We start from the raw sequence: 17,208 nt of genomic DNA on the forward strand, positions 1-17,208 counted from the left end.
TGGCGCTGTTACCTGGTATAAAAGTCCAGTGCACCAAAACCAGAGGAGATTTGGCTGCTAAGAGGAAGGGCAGTCTGAATGTGTACGTGAGAAGTTGCTGAGGCCGGGTGACATGCTACAGCGGGAAACGTGAGCCAGCTCTTTTTGGCGCACCTGGAAGCAGAACCCAGGCAGCACCGTTTTAACGCTGGCTGTCTTTATTTGTTCGTTTAGTGAATCTCACATACCTAGTTAACTGTTTATATGAGTGTTATTTACCACTAATCAAATAATTCATCTTTATATTTGAACCTAATATTGTATATTTTATGGGAGCATATATATGCTACCTAATCGTATGATCTGTGTGATCAGCACTATAGGTTTTGCATTCTCGCACTTTCTTAGTGTCAATGTGGGAAGTAATTTCTTCTCTTTGGAGGTTATATTGGTTTTCTATATGTATAGTATACCTATCAAATTTGAAAGAAAGGAAAGGAAAACTCTGCATTTTGTATAAGCTAAGCCACACACCATAACCCTGCAGTTCTTTTCATTGTGCCACACAGAAAAAGTGCCCATAGTAAAGCCTTTTAGTGTTTCCATATAGTAAAATACCCAATTCATGGCCCCCACACAGTATAATGACTCCCCATGCACAATAACACCCCCACAATGCCCCTCTGCTACACAGTATGATGCCTCCAGAGTGTCCCACACATTATGAAGTCCCCACAGTTCCCCTCCAACATAATCCCTCTTTTAAAATAAGGCATATCTCCAAAGAGTAAGGGTGCGTGCCCACTGTCCGGATTTACGGTCCTTTGGACGGAGCGGAAAACCCGCTCCGCCCAAAGCGTCGCCCCCTTCTGAATGCACGGTGATACCAGACGTGTTCATTGCACACATCCGGAATCTTCGCACCCCATACATAGGGACCTGTGATTTACTTTGCAGCGACGGAGCGTCGCCGCAAGGTAAACGGACATGCTGCGTTCTAAAAAGACGCCGCACATGTCCGGAAACGCAGGGCCGCCGGGTGCATATTCGCACGCATAGTGCAGACAAGATTTCATAAAATCCCCTCCACTATGCTGTAACATCTGGACGCTGCAGGTTGAACGCTGCAGTTGTATGCAGCTTTCAATCCGCAGCTAATCCGGATGTAAACCGGCCCGTGGAAACATACCCTAAAAGAACAGAAAAAAAGGATAGCAAGTAAATTTTGACCACTACCTTAGCCACAACTATTTACCATTTCTTTCTACCCTGGCAGGAGGAGATGTCAGTGGGGGTCATGGACATTCAGCAGATTGCCAGGGACTACAGAGCACAGACCCAAATCCACGACTACAATAGTGAGAGACTGATAAAGTCATATGGAAATCCATTACTGCTGTTAAAGTTGGTCCTACAAGCTATTGATTACTGGAGTGTACTTACTTTTTCACACACTACTTCTGCATTTTAGCCTAGTCTTTGGTAAATATAGAATCATTAGAATGTTAGAGTTGGAAGGGACCTCCAAGGTGATCATGTTCAATGCCCTGCTCAATGCAGGATTCACTAAACCCTCTCAGACAGATCTCTGACCAGCCTCTCTTTAAAGAATTCCATGGAAGGAGAACTCACCATCTCTCGTGGCAGCCTGTTCCACTCGTTGATCACCCTTACTGTCAAAAAGTTTTCTCTACTATCTAATCTGTATCTTCTCCCTTTCAGTTTCATCCCATTGCTTCTAGCCTTTATTTGTGCAAATAAGAATTAAGTTGATCCCTCTACAATGTGACATCCCTCGAGATATTTATAGACAGCTATTAAGTCTCCTCTCAGACTTCTTTTTTGCAAGCTAAATATTCCCAAATCCTGTAACGTTCCTCATAGGACATGGTTTGCAGACGGGTCACCATTCTGGTCGCTCTTCTCTGAAATTGCTCCAATTTGTTCTTATATTTTTTTAAATGTGGTGCCCAGAACTGGACACAGTATTCCAGATGAGGTCTGACCAAAGAGGAGTAGAGGTGGATAATTACTTCACGTTAGCGACTGTATGCTTCTGTTAATGTTAATGATACTCTGTAATTTTTCATGTGCTGTCCAGATGGACGAGGCCCACACCGATCGCTAAAAAGAAGGGGTGGACATGTTACGCTGAACGCTGTGCCTTTCATTTCTGCTCAGAAAGCAGATATATAGTCTATGGATATTTTATGGATCCTTTTTCTGCTTTCAGAGGATAGCCACGCAAAAAATCAGCACTCAGCTTAGCCCCTCTGTTTCTCCGTTTAAGAGATCGTTGTGGTTCTCATCCCTCGGTGCCCCACCAATCAAAACTTTTGACATGTCTACGCCTTTAGAAAAGTTTTTTTTTAACGATAGATTCCCTTAGGACTTTTAATTTGAGATTCTATACAAATGAGTTAATAAATTCAAGAATGCACTGCCTTCCTTGAAAAACAGGTATTTGTTGATCTTCATACAAGAGATCCCATGATAACGTGTCCTTGAATGACGCTCTACATTCGGTTGTGTCTTCAAGCGATGCCACATAATATAAATGTAATTAGGCTGTCGGATTTTACTCATGAAAAGGGAAAAGAGCTAGAAAAAGTTAATACAGTAAAGGGTCGAAAACGTTGGTAGTAATGGAGCTAAAATTATTGGAGTACCATTGGTATGTCCATTACGAATTAAGAATTTTCTGAAGGAGGTCCCCTTAAAAGGGACTTTTAGCTGGATTTTTTTAATTTAAACTGTGTACCTCCTTCAGATACCGTCGCTCTACTGATTCTGAAACAGTTTTTCTATTTCTTCTGTGCCCCTCAGTTCCATAGTTATGCCCCTCCGGTAATAATGTTGTAAACATTCCCTTATACAAACCAGGCGTATACCATATACTTCTCTGTGGGCGAGGCCGTGTTTTGATTGGTCAGCAACATAGAAGAAAGTGAAAACCCCCACCGAGAAGTTCTGTTGTATATTCCCAGTTGGTTGAAGGGAAAATTTGCACCATTTCTGTGGGACATAACTTTGGAACAGAGGGGCACAGAAGAAAAACAAGAACTATTCTAGAATCAGTGGAACAAGGGCAACCATGACAGGTTCTCGGTTTCAATATAAAATTACAGTGAAAGGTCCCTTTTAATGGGACTTGCTTCAGAAACCACAGACAATTCTTGGGCTTCCTAATTGTTTTCCACCAATTTCAGCTCCATTAATACCAGTGAAAGGTTAATAAAGCATCGCGTGACATATGGACAATGGTCTTATAATGCTCCAACCAATTAATGGTGTCTGAACTCTTCTGGTCAGGTTACCTTCTCCCAGTTTCTACTGGAACCAGTATGAGTGTTTCTGATTGGCTTGGGGGACATTGTTACAGATTGCGCATCACAAGCTAGAACCCTCAAATCATACCACTTGCCATTAGTAGGGCTAAATATAATTAAAGAGGTCATCCAACACAAAAAAACATTTCCTTTATGAGCTTCAGTTCCTAAAAGATGAAAATTGTCCACATTGCTGAAGGAGGTTGGGCTGCATTTATGCGTTGGAGTTTTTGCCACATCATTTTGCTGTTGTCCAAAATTACAGCAAAAACTTTGTAGTTTTATGGCGATTGTGGTTAAAAAACCCTTTCGGAGTCATGTATGGCCCTAATATAATATAATTTAAGAAAAATGATCCAAAAGGTGGTAAACAAAACAGTCACAGAATATAATGCGGGTTGTAAACAAGGAGCTTTGCCAAAGTGTAAAGTCCGCTGCATATCTTGGTGAAGTACAGGTCGTCCCAGACTAATCTCATTTCTACAAGCATCTGTATTTTCATTAGCCGGTAATCTGACGTAATGGCAGTAGTGCTCAGGAGTATGTTTATGTAGTCGCTCACAGGCGCTCATGCCCCAGACTGCCTGCAGCCCATAAACCACAGAGAGGAGGGTCAGCGCCTGAACCGTCTGGACAGAACAATTTTCTAATATACTTTTTGTTTCACTTCTCTGACGTTCTTTTAAGATTTCATCTAGAACAGGGACATCTCCAGAGGCAGAATATCTGTACAGACCTGAATTATATAATGCATCAGTATCATTAAAGACCATCTGTCATTTGTCATAAATATATCATTTTTGTTACCTGGTGTAATTACCGTTGTTCTCTTAAATCCGGCGATATTTTTCTTTTTTTCCTGCTCCTCTCCGTTCCTGAGATATGGCCCTCTATTTTCTGTATATAAATATAGTCTTGTTAGCCAAGTGGGTGCGGTTCTGATAAAGCAGCTTATAGAAGAGTTCATGATGACACTGACTTGGCTTAAAAGCCTATATTTGTCCACAGGAAAGAGGAGGCCATATCTTTGGAATGGAAAGGCGCAGGAACAGCAGGAAAACAATGCCGGATTCAGGAGAACAGTGGCATTTATACCAGGTTTAAAAAATTGTGATGTTGCTAGTTTTACCTCACAGGGGATTGTCTACGCTAGATATAGCAAGCATAGGCATAAAGTTAATCTAGAAACACCTTGTCTACCTACGGTGTACCATTTAAAGAACATGGAGGTTCTTCCAGCTTTGTAAAACAGTTTGAGGAAGACTCTTTTCTGGTCCGCGTGACTGTGCCCAGTGCGTAAGGTCCTTAAACACATGGTTCGGGGAGTTTGGTGGAAGAACATGACCCAGACCTCAACCCCATCCACCTTTGGGATGAACTTGACCGATGATTGTGAGCATGGCCTCTCCTCAACATCAGGGTCTGAACTCACAACTGCGCTTCTGGATGAAGGGGCAAAAATCCTCACAGACGCCTCCAAAACTTATAGAAATGCTTCCCAGAAGAGCGGAAGCTGTTATATCTGCAGAAGGACCTACTCGTTATTCATGTCTATGGATGTAAAATGGAAGGTGAGAAAAGCTCCTGGAGTGTAATGTGGAGAGGGCACATACTTTTCTACATATAATGCATCAATTTAATGAAAGCAAGCATAGGTCTTAATGAAAATTATGCAACAATTCATTACATCTTTTTTATTAAGTCATGAATCTATAGTTATATAATACTCGACTACTGCTTAAAGGTAATTTTCTAAGTGTGAAACTGCCCCAACTTTCTGTATAGACAATTCCTTTAAATGTGCTGTAATGACGGTCATGTTAGGATTTACATAGCGTCTAGAACATGTAACAGCTGACAATACAGCGCCACACAGCAGAGGCTGACAACAGCGAGTTCTAGCTGTGTTCAGTTTCTGTCCTACCTGGCTACATGGGTCAGTGCACAGTCGTGATTTGCCATCTGTCTTCGCCAGGAATGTGGAAGTCTCTGGGACTGCCACAATGTAATCAGGTTGTCCCGCAATGATAGGAGTTGCTGTCCCAGGCGCAGGTGTGGTTATTCTCAGGAAAACTTCCCATGTGTTATCATTTAAGAAACACAAGGACGTCGCTGCCAAGTTCGGGCGGTGCCACCGACGCTGCTGCTGTAGGGCACTGACACATTTCTCAATTCTAATTTCGACATTTAGTGGCCATCACAGAGGAACGAATGTTTGGCAGCGACTCGAGCACTTAGTTCCTCTTTCAGGCAACTACTTAAAGGAAATTTGCAGTTTTTGTTATCTTACAGGGGGTTTTCAGAGAAAAAAAAGAAATGAGTAATATAGTTTCTAGTGATGAGTGAACGTGCTGGGATAAGGTGTTATCGGAGCATGTCCAGGTGCTAAAAGAGTGTCTTCACCGTCTTCATGTTTGAGTCCCCGCATGTCTCGTGGCTGTTTGACACATGCAGGGATTGTCTAACAAACAGATAATCCATGCATGTGTTGTGGCTGTCGAACAGTGGTAAAACATGCAGCCGCGGGGAGTCGAATATATTTTTTTGAGCACGCCAAAGACACTATTAGCACCTTATCAGAGCCGTACATGTACTGCACATGTTGTGTCCTCCCTTTGATGCGGGCTCCGGCGCTCAGTCCACATCTTTCTCGACACAACATAGCACAGCACACAGAGAGGGATTTTCTCTTCATTTCTTTATTAGATTTTCTCTTCATTTTAGCAGAAAAAATCAGAGAAGTATGGTGTCTAGATGTGAATCTAACTCTGATGTGAGTTAAGTCATATTAGAAAGCTCAGGGCAATCTTTCTGTGTCTCCCTCTGCCTGTTTCCTCACTCTGCTCGTCACTTTTCACTCTATTCCCCTATTCATAGAGTATAATGGACTTTGTCACATTGCACCTACAATTGGCCTCATTTGAATAGAATTGAGCTGATTTTTCAGAATGGATGGCAAATTCAGGAGGTAAGGTGAAGGGAGAAGTGTCTGCTAAGTGGGGTAGAAAGTAGATTTTTCTGGTAAGATAAATTACAAAGTGTTATCACTCACCATAATGTACAAATCAGAAGAGATGCAAAACCTACACACAACAGGTCCCTGTTCAAGTTAGGAAAGTCACTGATTTGACTCTGATTTTTCCCTGCCCGATCGCAGAGGTTGGCACCCTAAGATTATGAAATGGCACCCCGACTCAACGTCGACTGACCCTGAATTTCCTTATCTGCGCCCTCACTATAGACAATGTGCAACACCAAAGCAATAATAACTATAGAAAGAAATACACAAATTAGAGGATGAGGCACAGGTCTATGAATGTGTTCACAAAGTCACACTAGAAAGACAGAGGAAAATGAGAACCAAAAAATAAACAAAAGACGTGGAAACCTCCCAGACCCAAAACGAATGAGAAGGGATAGGGTGCTAGGGAGGAAGACACACAAACAGACTGTAGGAAAACAACTGAGATTACTAAAACAAAATAATCTCTAGATAAAGACATGGAATTCAAAACAACATCAACTTTGAAGTATAGCCAGCAAAGGAAGCAGGTGTAATGTGAGTATAAATAGCCCCTCCCAAGAAGTCATAGGATAGAACCAAATCTGAAAAAAAGGAAACCAAAGAAAGGAAAGACAAAAGAATCATCAGCGGTTGGACAGAGACCAAACAGGCTGTGGCTCAGCAGAAAGGAAAACGGACCACACCGTATCGAGTCCTGAAACCGAGATATGACACAAAGTTTCTTATATTTGCTTAGGTGTTATGATCCGGTGACCTTGGAGCCGCATGAAACTTTCTCTGGGGTAGGTGGAAACTATACTGACCGCAGATCCTGAACTAACACCGCAACTAGAAGTAGCCGTGGGGTGTGCCTAACAAACCCTAGACACCTCGACACAGCCGGAGGACTAAATACCCCTATAGATGGAAATAGGAATACTACCTTGCCTCAGAGCAGAACCCCAAAGGATAGGCAGCCCCCACGAATATTGACTGTGAGTTCAGAAGAAAAGACACACGCAGGCAGAAAACAAGATTCAGCAAAAGAGGCCACTCTAGCTAAATAGGAAAGGATAGGACAGAATACTAGGCGGTCAGTATTAAAACCCTTCAAAAAATATCCACAGCAGATAATACAAAACATTCCGCAATCTAACTAAAGACGTGGAATGAATATCTGCAACCCCAGAGAATCCAACAAGACTGAGAAAAAACTGACACAATCTAAGCTGGACAAGAAAACACAAAAGAATAGCACTGAATCATGAAGCACACAGCATGTGTGCCACAGAAACAAAACCAGACACTTATCTTTGCTGATTTGGCAGAAAGGCAGGAGGAACCAGGCAGAGGTCCAACACCTCCCAACAACAATTGACAACTGGCAAGGACTAATGAATCCTGCACACCTAAATACCCCAGTCAGAACTGCAATCAGCAGAAACACCTGACCAGGACTGAAACCCAGGGACAACTGCATTACCACCTACCACCACCGGAGGGAACCCAAAAGCAGAATTCACAACACTTAGGCTATTGAGTTATACAAAATGTTTGTTGAAAGTACAGTTTCCTATTAACTTTTTTCTGTATTGTATTATATCTGTGATGTAAATTGTGCAGTGATAGCTGTACTCAATGAAACTTTTTGGAGAACCATATTAGTAAATACTTCTTAAGAGCCTTAGTTATACATTGCAGATGTCGAGGTCAAAAATTACTAAACACAGTCCTTTAAGACCACAGGGTTGGGAAACGTTAAAAACCTAGGAGCTCTCCATTCCATACAGTCCTCAGCCAGTTTTAACTTGTCCTGCTTCCAGTAGCCATAATCCATCACAATCCCTCTAATTACCTGAGCATGTTGGAAGGCATGAAACAAGAAGCGCCGAACTTTGAACTTTGGACAAACACCTCTGTGCAGCCCGTAGGCTTGTTTTCAGGTCGTGTTTTTTGTCCTGAGTCAAGGAATGTTTTCATTCCTTGTCTTAAATTTTCCAGATGTTTCCACAGATCTGTGTTTTTCAGAGATGGGCTTGTTTTTGCTCATTTGCTGTTATATATTCTGATGTTGTCAGTTTTTCCATTCTAGTAGGTCAACGGCGGAGTCTGCGATGGAAGTTAATAAAATCATGCAGGTGATCCAAACATAGGGATCCTTTACAGAAAACCTGCAAGATGTCAGACCCTTCTGTCCCATGATGGGGTGAACTGTTATGGTATGAACCAGGACTAGAAGGAGGTCGTACATCTGAATTTTAGCTGTAAAAGACACCTTTCCACCGTTGCACCCCTAATTATATATTTATGCAGTGCTGATAGCTTTCTGAAAAAAATAGGAACAACTTTTCCACAGAAATGTTTTGAGAATTTTTTTCGGAATCTATCTAGAATTATGGTGTACCACCCAATACCTTCCCTAGAGAATAAGAGTGAACCAGTCCAGGACAACAAGACCTCTCTCTCAGAAAACATGTTCCATATTTCTTTCTTTCACTGTGGCCACACGAAGACCAAGCACTGGATTTTCAGAGAGGTCTAGGAAGCCGCTTGACATTCCTACTCCCTCTGTGGCCATAGCAAGCCCCAAATAGGCAACTCAATTGAAACACCCAGAAAACTCCAAAAGAGCCCATAACTTTCTCAATAAAGCATAACTTGATAACATCACATGATACTGAATGCCAGATAACACATTTGCACTCCATGTGCCCCGTACAATTATTATAGTATGTCGTTGGATGGTTAGGTTACGTTCACATGACCGTATTTTTGGTCCGAGTGCTGTCCATGCAAAAATACTGACAGTACTTTAATGACCAGCATGCAATATTCTTCTTTTTATTTTGGAGGAAAAACGCTTTTCGAGCATATGGGTGAGCAAAAAGAATTAGATGCCATATGGATCAACCGTACAGCATCCGATTTTTAAGGGTGCATTGTCATTATTAACATAGAAAACTATGTTTGTAAATGTTTAGAACTGTAATAATGTCTGTTTTTTGGGGGGTGAAAATTGGACAATTTTGGACAATTTATTATATGCTCACATGAGCTTAGCCTTAAAGGACCAGATGAAGGTTTTATTTTGACATCAACTATTAATATTTCAGTACTTCCAGGGAGATGAACCCAACATCCATATGTTTGGGTCAGTGCACAGGCAGCCATATTATAGATCTGTAACATGGCACTCATGGAAATCTTTAATCCCACTCTGGACCTCCATATGCCTACAATTATATACAGTGGGGCAAAAAAGTATTTAGTCAGTCAGCAATAGTGCAAGTTCCACCACTTAAAAAGATGAGAGGCGTCTGTAATTTACATCATAGGTAGACCTCAACTATGGGAGACAAACTGAGAAAAAAAAATCCAGAAAATCACATTGTCTGTTTTTTTATCATTTTATTTGCATATTCTGGTGGAAAATAAGTATTTGGTCAGAAACAAACAATCAAGATTTCTGGCTCTCACAGACCTGTATCTTCTTCTTTAAGAGTCTCCTCTTTCCTCCACTCATTACCTGTAGTAATGGCACCTGTTTAAACTTGTTATCAGTATAAAAAGACACCTGTGCACACCCTCAAACAGTCTGACTCCAAACTCCACTATGGTGAAGACCAAAGAGCTGTCAAAGGACACCAGAAACAAAATTGTAGCTCTGCACCAGGCTGGGAAGACTGAATCTGCAATAGCCAACCAGCTTGGAGTGAAGAAATCAACAGTGGGAGCAATAATTAGAAAATGGAAGACATTCAAGACCACTGATAATCTCCCTCGATCTGGGGCTCCACGCAAAATCCCACCCCGTGGGGTCAGAATGATCACAAGAACGGTGAGCAAAAATCCCAGAACCACGCGGGGGGACCTAGTGAATGAACTGCAGAGAGCTGGGACCAATGTAACAAGGCCTACCATAAGTAACACACTACGCCACCATGGACTCAGATCCTGCAGTGCCAGACGTGTCCAACTGCTTAAGCCAGTACATGTCCGGGCCCATCTGAAGTTTGCTAGAGAGCATTTGGATGATCCAGAGGAGTTTTGGGAGAATGTTCTATGGTCTGATGAAACCAAACTGGAACTGTTTGGTAGAAACACAACTTGTCGTGTTTGGAGGAAAAAGAATACTGAGTTGCATCCATCAAACACCATACCTACTGTAAAGCATGGTGGTGGAAACATCATGCTTTGGGGCTGTTTCTCTGCAAAAGGGCCAGGACGACTGATCCGGGTACATGAAAGAATGAATGGGGCCATGTATCATGAGATTTTGAGTGCAAACCTCCTTCCATCAGCAAGGGCATTGAAGATGAAACGTGGCTGGGTCTTTCAACATGACAATGCTCCAAAGCACACCGCCAGGGCAATGAAGGAGTGGCTTCGTAAGAAGCATTTCAAGGTCCTGGAGTGGCCTAGCCAGTCTCCAGATCTCAACCCTATAGAAAACCTTTGGAGGGAGTTGAAAGTCCGTGTTGCCAAGCGAAAAGCCAAAAACATCACTGCTCTAGAGGAGATCTGCATGGAGGAATGGGCCAACATACCAACAACAGTGTGTGGCAACCTTGTGAAGACTTACAGAAAACATTTGACCTCTGTCATTGCCAACAAAGTATATATTACAAAGTATTGAGATGAAATTTTGTTTCTGACCAAATACTTATTTTCCACCAGAATATGCAAATAAAATGATAAAAAAACAGACAATGTGATTTTCTGGATTTTTTTTTCTCAGTTTGTCTCCCATAGTTGAGGTCTACCTATGATGTAAATTACAGATGCCTCTCATCTTTTTAAGTGGTGGAACTTGCACTATTGCTGACTGACTAAATACTTTTTTGCCCCACTGTATGTAAACCTGGATGAAGTTATATTGCTACCAAGACCAGCTCCTGCTCCTCTTCTATAATCATCATGCGGACAGCATTGGTGATAGAAAAAATGTTATGGCCAATCAGGCAGAATAGTTGTGTGTGCGGTCCCACGCCTGAGCAGGAGTAATCATCTCCTTGTTGTCAATGGGGCTGTACCACAGCCTATTTAATCTCTCTGCCCACTGCTGGGAGATGCCAGTTATAGTTTAGTTTTCTTACATCTCTGGTGCCTTTATTATGTTTTATCCCTGATTCTGACTTGGTTAAGTGACCCTGACCTTGTTTTGTTTTGTAACTTCTGTGGCTCCAACTTATCTGATTCCACTCTTGACTTACCTCCTTGTATCTGACTTTGATTTTGTCTACTGTTTCTGAACCTGGCTTGTTCCTCCTTATATTCACACAGCTTTGTTTCACCATCTTTGCTGCAGACCCGCTTTTCTGGCCAGCAGACTTTCTGCGGATGGAATCCAGGATGGCCTCATTTTAAGTCGAGATTTCTGTATTGGGAATAGAAGGTAAAGGCAGGAGTTCATCTGGGATTTTGTAGATAGAGTGGCTTGAGCCAAGTCTGTCCAAGGTAGTCTTTTTGGGCTGACAGATTCTGACAAACTTTACAGTGAAAACAAAAATGCATGGTTCATCACATGCTGTATAACCGTGCCAAAGACAGGTACCAGGCAGTGGCATATAGAGTGCCTATAGTTTACAATAAAGAACTGCAGAGGCTTTCTGGAAAAGTAGAGACTGTGCACTAACAGAGGATGACAGAGCTGTAGCAATTTTGTGTGCCACATGGACTCTGTGTACAAGTAAGGAGTATAAGGTATGTGCACACGTTGCGGATTTGGCTGCGGATCCGCAGCGGATTTGACGCTGTGGATTCCATGCGTTGTACAGTAGCATGTTAATCTATGGAAAACAAAATCCAATGTGCACATGCTGCGGAAAATTCCATGTGCTGTACATACTCTGTGCACAAGTAAGAACTCAGCTGTACAGGCTCTGTGTATGAGTAAAGACTCTGTGGGCTGTACATACTCTGTATACAAGTAAGGGCTCTGTTTTCTGTACTGGTTCTGCGTAAAAGTAAGGACTCTGTACATATGTAGGGATTTATGTTCTGCACGCCCTCTGTGCACAATTGGAGACTCTGTTGGTTTCACTGAACGAGTGCACAAGTAGGGACTCGGTGCTGCAAGGTATCTGCACCCAAGTAGGCACTCAGTGAGCCTCTCAGGCTCTGTGCACATATAGGGACAGTGTGCTTCATGAGCTTTGAGCACAAGTGGGGACTCTGCAGCACATGTAGGGACTCTGCAGCACATGTAGGGACTCTGCAGCACATGTAGGGATTCTGCTGCACATGTACGGACTCTACTGCACATGTGCGGACTCTGCTGTACATGTGCGGACTCTGCTGTACATGTTAGATTATGTTCACCACAGTTCTCTTTATACATTGTGATTGCATTACAAATTCCTGGCGAGAGAAATGTTAATCATGTAGGTACAAGATGGCAAGAAACTGGTTATCCAGCACATACATAAGACTATTTATCCGCAGGTTACTTGATACTTTCCTCATTTTAATCTACCCTTTAGCAATTACAGTCTGTTCTCCATTGGTAATGAACCGTACATTAAGGCGTTTGTATCTCACACCACCGTAATATCGTTATACAATGGAAGGTGTGACCGCGACATATTTCTACACTCATTTTATACATATATAAGTGTTTACACAAATTAAAGGTGTATTCCCGACTTATAAAGGGATTTGGGTAAGGATAGGCCACGAATGTCACCCGTGTGGCCCCTGTCAGGAGATGACAGATGCAGAATGCTCTCTCCCAGCAGCGGAGTCTCGTGCAGAGCAGCCGGCTCCAGCCATGTGCTGCCTACCAAGCTCCTTGGATAGTGCACAACATTACTACTGCCACTTGGTGCCATGTACCGCAGATATGTGCGGCAATGAATTAGTGCTGGTAACAGAAGTCTTGTGAATATTCTCCCGTTGGAGGAGGTTGTGGCTTTTGGAGACGGGCAGCATCCAGATTGTGGCACCCAATCCGGAAAGACATATTTTATGCAGATGAACTGTGGGGGATTGCTGTATATTCACATCCGGGAAATAGGATTTGTTGCAGAGATGTCCTCTATTACCTTTTTCCCCATGATAAATGATCAGTTTTAGGGCTCATACTCATCTGCCAGAAAAACTGACAAGAGCAATCTGATAAAAAATGGGATTACACTTGGACCAATGTTGATCTATGAGTCAGTGCTGATCTGTGATTTTTTTTCTCAGCTCAGATCGGGATGAGAAAACAAATTGCTGCGATTGTCCTCATATATCGGACGAGACTCAGCAATGGTAGTCAATGAGTGTGAAGAAAAAAAATCGCACCACACTCGGACCATGTGACTACCGTCCAATTTTTACACATCCATGTCCCTAAAAACCTGACATTTCATCTGCCGCATTCTTTAAAATCACAGCATGACCCAAGAAAATAGAGCAGATATATATATGTTACTGTAAAAGTCAGAAGGACGGTAAAACCTAGGATTTACCGGTCAATCTGGACATTCACCGAGGCCGTCGGTAAAAGCTAAAAATGATAAGTAAAATTGGACTTTTACCGGTGAAGTCTTGGTAAATGTTAACATTTCTCAACAGCGTTGGTCAGAAATATCTGGTGTGAAGATGGAACATCTGACTTTAACCAAGCGCAGTTGGTAAATGTGCACATTTACCACGGCTTCTTGGTAAATGTAGCTGAGAAGGGTGTAATAAAAAGTGCGTTTAGTTAACTTTTACAACCATCATCTGCTGGTCAGAGTCAGAATTCTGTGACTCAAAGTTACTTTTACCAACACATGCTGGTAAATGTAAAGATTTACCAAATCGCCCAGGTAAAAGTCCAAAATCGTTTGTTTATATGGAATACATCTGACTTTTACCAACGCTGTTGAGAAATGTTAACATTTACCAAGACTCCACCAGTAAAAGTCCAATTTTACTTTTCATTTTGAGCTTTTACCGACGCCTCGGTGAATGTCCAGATTGACCGGTAAATCCTAGGATTTACCGTCCTTCTGACTTTTACAGTAACATATACATAGAATAGATAGATATATAGATGTCAGTAACATATATAATTAGTGCAGTGTGTGTGCAAATTACTGGACATGTATTTTATTACTAAATAAATTATTTTCTGAAAAAATTACCTTTCTGGTGGCAGCATGAGAACTTTCTGACGTTCGCGGTGACGTCAGTGAGGTCAAGGAGTTAATTGGATATGAACTCTGCTCAACTTTAGCACGTCACCGCTAATTTTATATTATTCAGAAAATAATATATCTAATATATAAAGCTGAATGTGTGTATGTATGTATGTATGTATGTCCGGGATTGGCATCTGAACCGTCGCAGCTACAGCCACAACATTTTGCACAGTCACACGTCTGGACCCCGAGAGCGTCATAGGCTATGTTGTGAGGTGAAATTTTAACCCCGCGCTTTCCAATTCACCAAACAATTTTGCCCCTATCTACATAATGGGGAAAAAGTGAAAGGAAAAGTGTTGGAGGCGTCGCAGCTACAGGCACAAAATTTTGCACAGTCACACGTCTGGACCCCGAGAGCGTCAAAGCTATGTTGTGAGGTGAAATTTTAACCCCGCGCTTTCCAATTCACCAAACAATTTTGCCCCTATCTACATAATGGGGAAAAAATGAAAGGAAAAGTGTTAGAGGCAAATTAACAGCTGCCAGATGTGAACAAGGGGGACTTAAAGAATGAGAGCGATGGCGCCAAAGAGTATATACTGTACAGTTGCTAAGGTGGGGCCCCGACATGGGATAATCACCACACCACCACGGGGATATGAACACACACACAAAATGCGCCACACACTACCACGTGCTCGAACACATATACCACCCTCAGCGCACATTTCACCACACATACACCAACCTCGCCACATAAAAGTCGAAACACAAAAGTCGCCGCTCAAAACTCGCCACACGCAAAACTCTCCACATGCAAAACTCGCCACACGTGCAAAACTCACCATGGAAAACTCACCACACGCAAAACTTGCACACGCGGAAAAATTGCCACATGCACAAAAGTTGCAACACATGCAAAAGTTGCCTCACACAAAACTTGCACATACTCAAAAGGCACCACACATAAAACTCGCCATGCGCAAAACTCGCCATGCGCAAAACTTGCTGCACACAACTTGCTACACTAACCTGTCACATGCAACTCGACACACAAAAAGTTGCTACACGCATGTCGCCACACAAAACTCATCTCACAAAAGTCGCTACATGCATGTCGCCACACGCAACTCAACACACACAACTTGACACACGAAACTCGCCCTAAAACACACCCAAGTCTGGTATTATCCTTCAAAAATAAAAATCTGATTAATACGCTGAAAAACTACAAGAGCAACAAATGTACCATATAGGAATCCGGCAGCTGTCAGTCACATGACCAGTCTATTATGTGTATGTGTGAGCTAATATATACTGCTAGGGGGTGGGCTTACTGTTGGCTGGGGATTTATCAGGCTGCCAATTTAGCTTACAAATACTGAGGTAAAAATACTGACCAAATAACGTGTGAACAAGGTCTAAAGGTACCGTCACACTAGGCGATATCGCCAGCGATCCGTGACGTTGCAGCGACCTGGATAGCGATATCGCTGTATTTGACACGCAGCAGCGATCTGGATCCCGCTGTGAAATTGCTGGTCGCTGCTAGAAGGTCTGCACTTTATTTGGTCGCTAGGTCGCCGTGTATCGCCGTGTTTGACAGCAAAAGCAAGGATACCAGCGATATTTTACACTGGTAACCAGGGTAAACATCGGGTTACTAAGCGCAGGGCCGCGCTTAGTAACCCGATGTTTACCCTGGTTACCAGCGTAAAAGTTAAAAAAACAAACAGCACATACTCACCAGCGCGTCCCCCAGCCTCTGCTTCCTGACACTGACTGAGCGCCGGCCCTAAACTGAAAGTGAAAGCACAGCGGTGACGTCACCGCTCTGCTGTTAGGGCCGGAGCTCAGTCAGTGTCAGGAAGCAGAGGCTGGGGGACGCGCTGGTGAGTATGTGCTGTTTGTTTTTTTAACTTTTACGCTGGTAACCAGGGTAAACATCGGGTTACTAAGCGCGGCCCTGCGCTTAGCAACCCGATGCTTACCCTGGTTACCCGGGGACCTCGGCATCGTTGGTCGCTGGAGAGCGGTCTGTGTGACAGCTCTCCAGCGACCAAACAGCGACGCTGCAGCGATCGGCATCGCTGTCGCTATCGCTGCAGCGTCGCTTAATGTGACGGTACCTTAATACAGGAGGAGATGACATACAGATATATACTATATACAGGAGGAGATGACACACAGGTATATGCTATTTACAGGGGAGATGACACACAGGCATATACTATTTACAGGGGAGATGACACACAGGTATATACTATATACAGGAGCAGATTACCTACAGGTATATAGTATATACAGGAGGAGATGACATACAGGTATATGCTATGTATAGGAGGAGATGACATGCAGGTATATACTATATACAGGAGGAGATAACACACAGATATATACTATATATAGGTGAGATGACACACAGGTATATACTATATACAGGAGGAGATTACATACAGGTATATACTATATATAGGAGGAGATGACATACAGGTATATACTATATACAGGGGAAATGACACACAGCAGGTATATACTATATACAGGGGAGATGACATACAGGTATATACTATATACAGGAGATGACATACAGGTGTATACTATATATAAGGGAGATGACAAACATGTATATACTGAGGTGAAAATGAGAGGTGTGAGGTGAAAATGAAAAGGTGTGAGTGCAAAATGAGAGGAGTGAGGGAAAATAGTGGAGTGATCGAAAAATGACAGATGTGAGGTCGAAATGACAAGTGCTAGGGGGGAATGAGAGGAGTGAGGGGGA

General features: G+C 42.6%; 1 protein-coding gene across 5 annotated transcripts in view; it reads right to left on the reverse strand.

Annotated features, from left to right (window-relative positions):
- The window catches only part of KCNJ16 (potassium inwardly rectifying channel subfamily J member 16), a 63,621-nt gene that overhangs the window by 10,728 nt on the left and 35,685 nt on the right, over positions 1 to 17,208 (reverse strand). The window contains exon 1 of one of the 5 annotated variants that reach the window (XM_077253444.1): positions 5,233 to 5,417. The exons of 2 other annotated variants lie outside the window; for them this stretch is intronic. The gene's annotated coding sequence lies outside the window, so the exon portion shown is untranslated. Of the gene's footprint in view, positions 1 to 1,422; positions 1,520 to 1,611; positions 1,653 to 5,232; positions 5,418 to 17,208 lie in introns of those variants that run through there. 2 more of the 5 variants (XM_077253446.1, XM_077253447.1) reach the window with 2 other exon arrangements.

This window comes from Ranitomeya variabilis, chromosome 4 (genome assembly GCF_051348905.1).
Source record: "Ranitomeya variabilis isolate aRanVar5 chromosome 4, aRanVar5.hap1, whole genome shotgun sequence".
Classification (NCBI taxonomy): Eukaryota; Metazoa; Chordata; class Amphibia; order Anura; family Dendrobatidae; genus Ranitomeya; species Ranitomeya variabilis.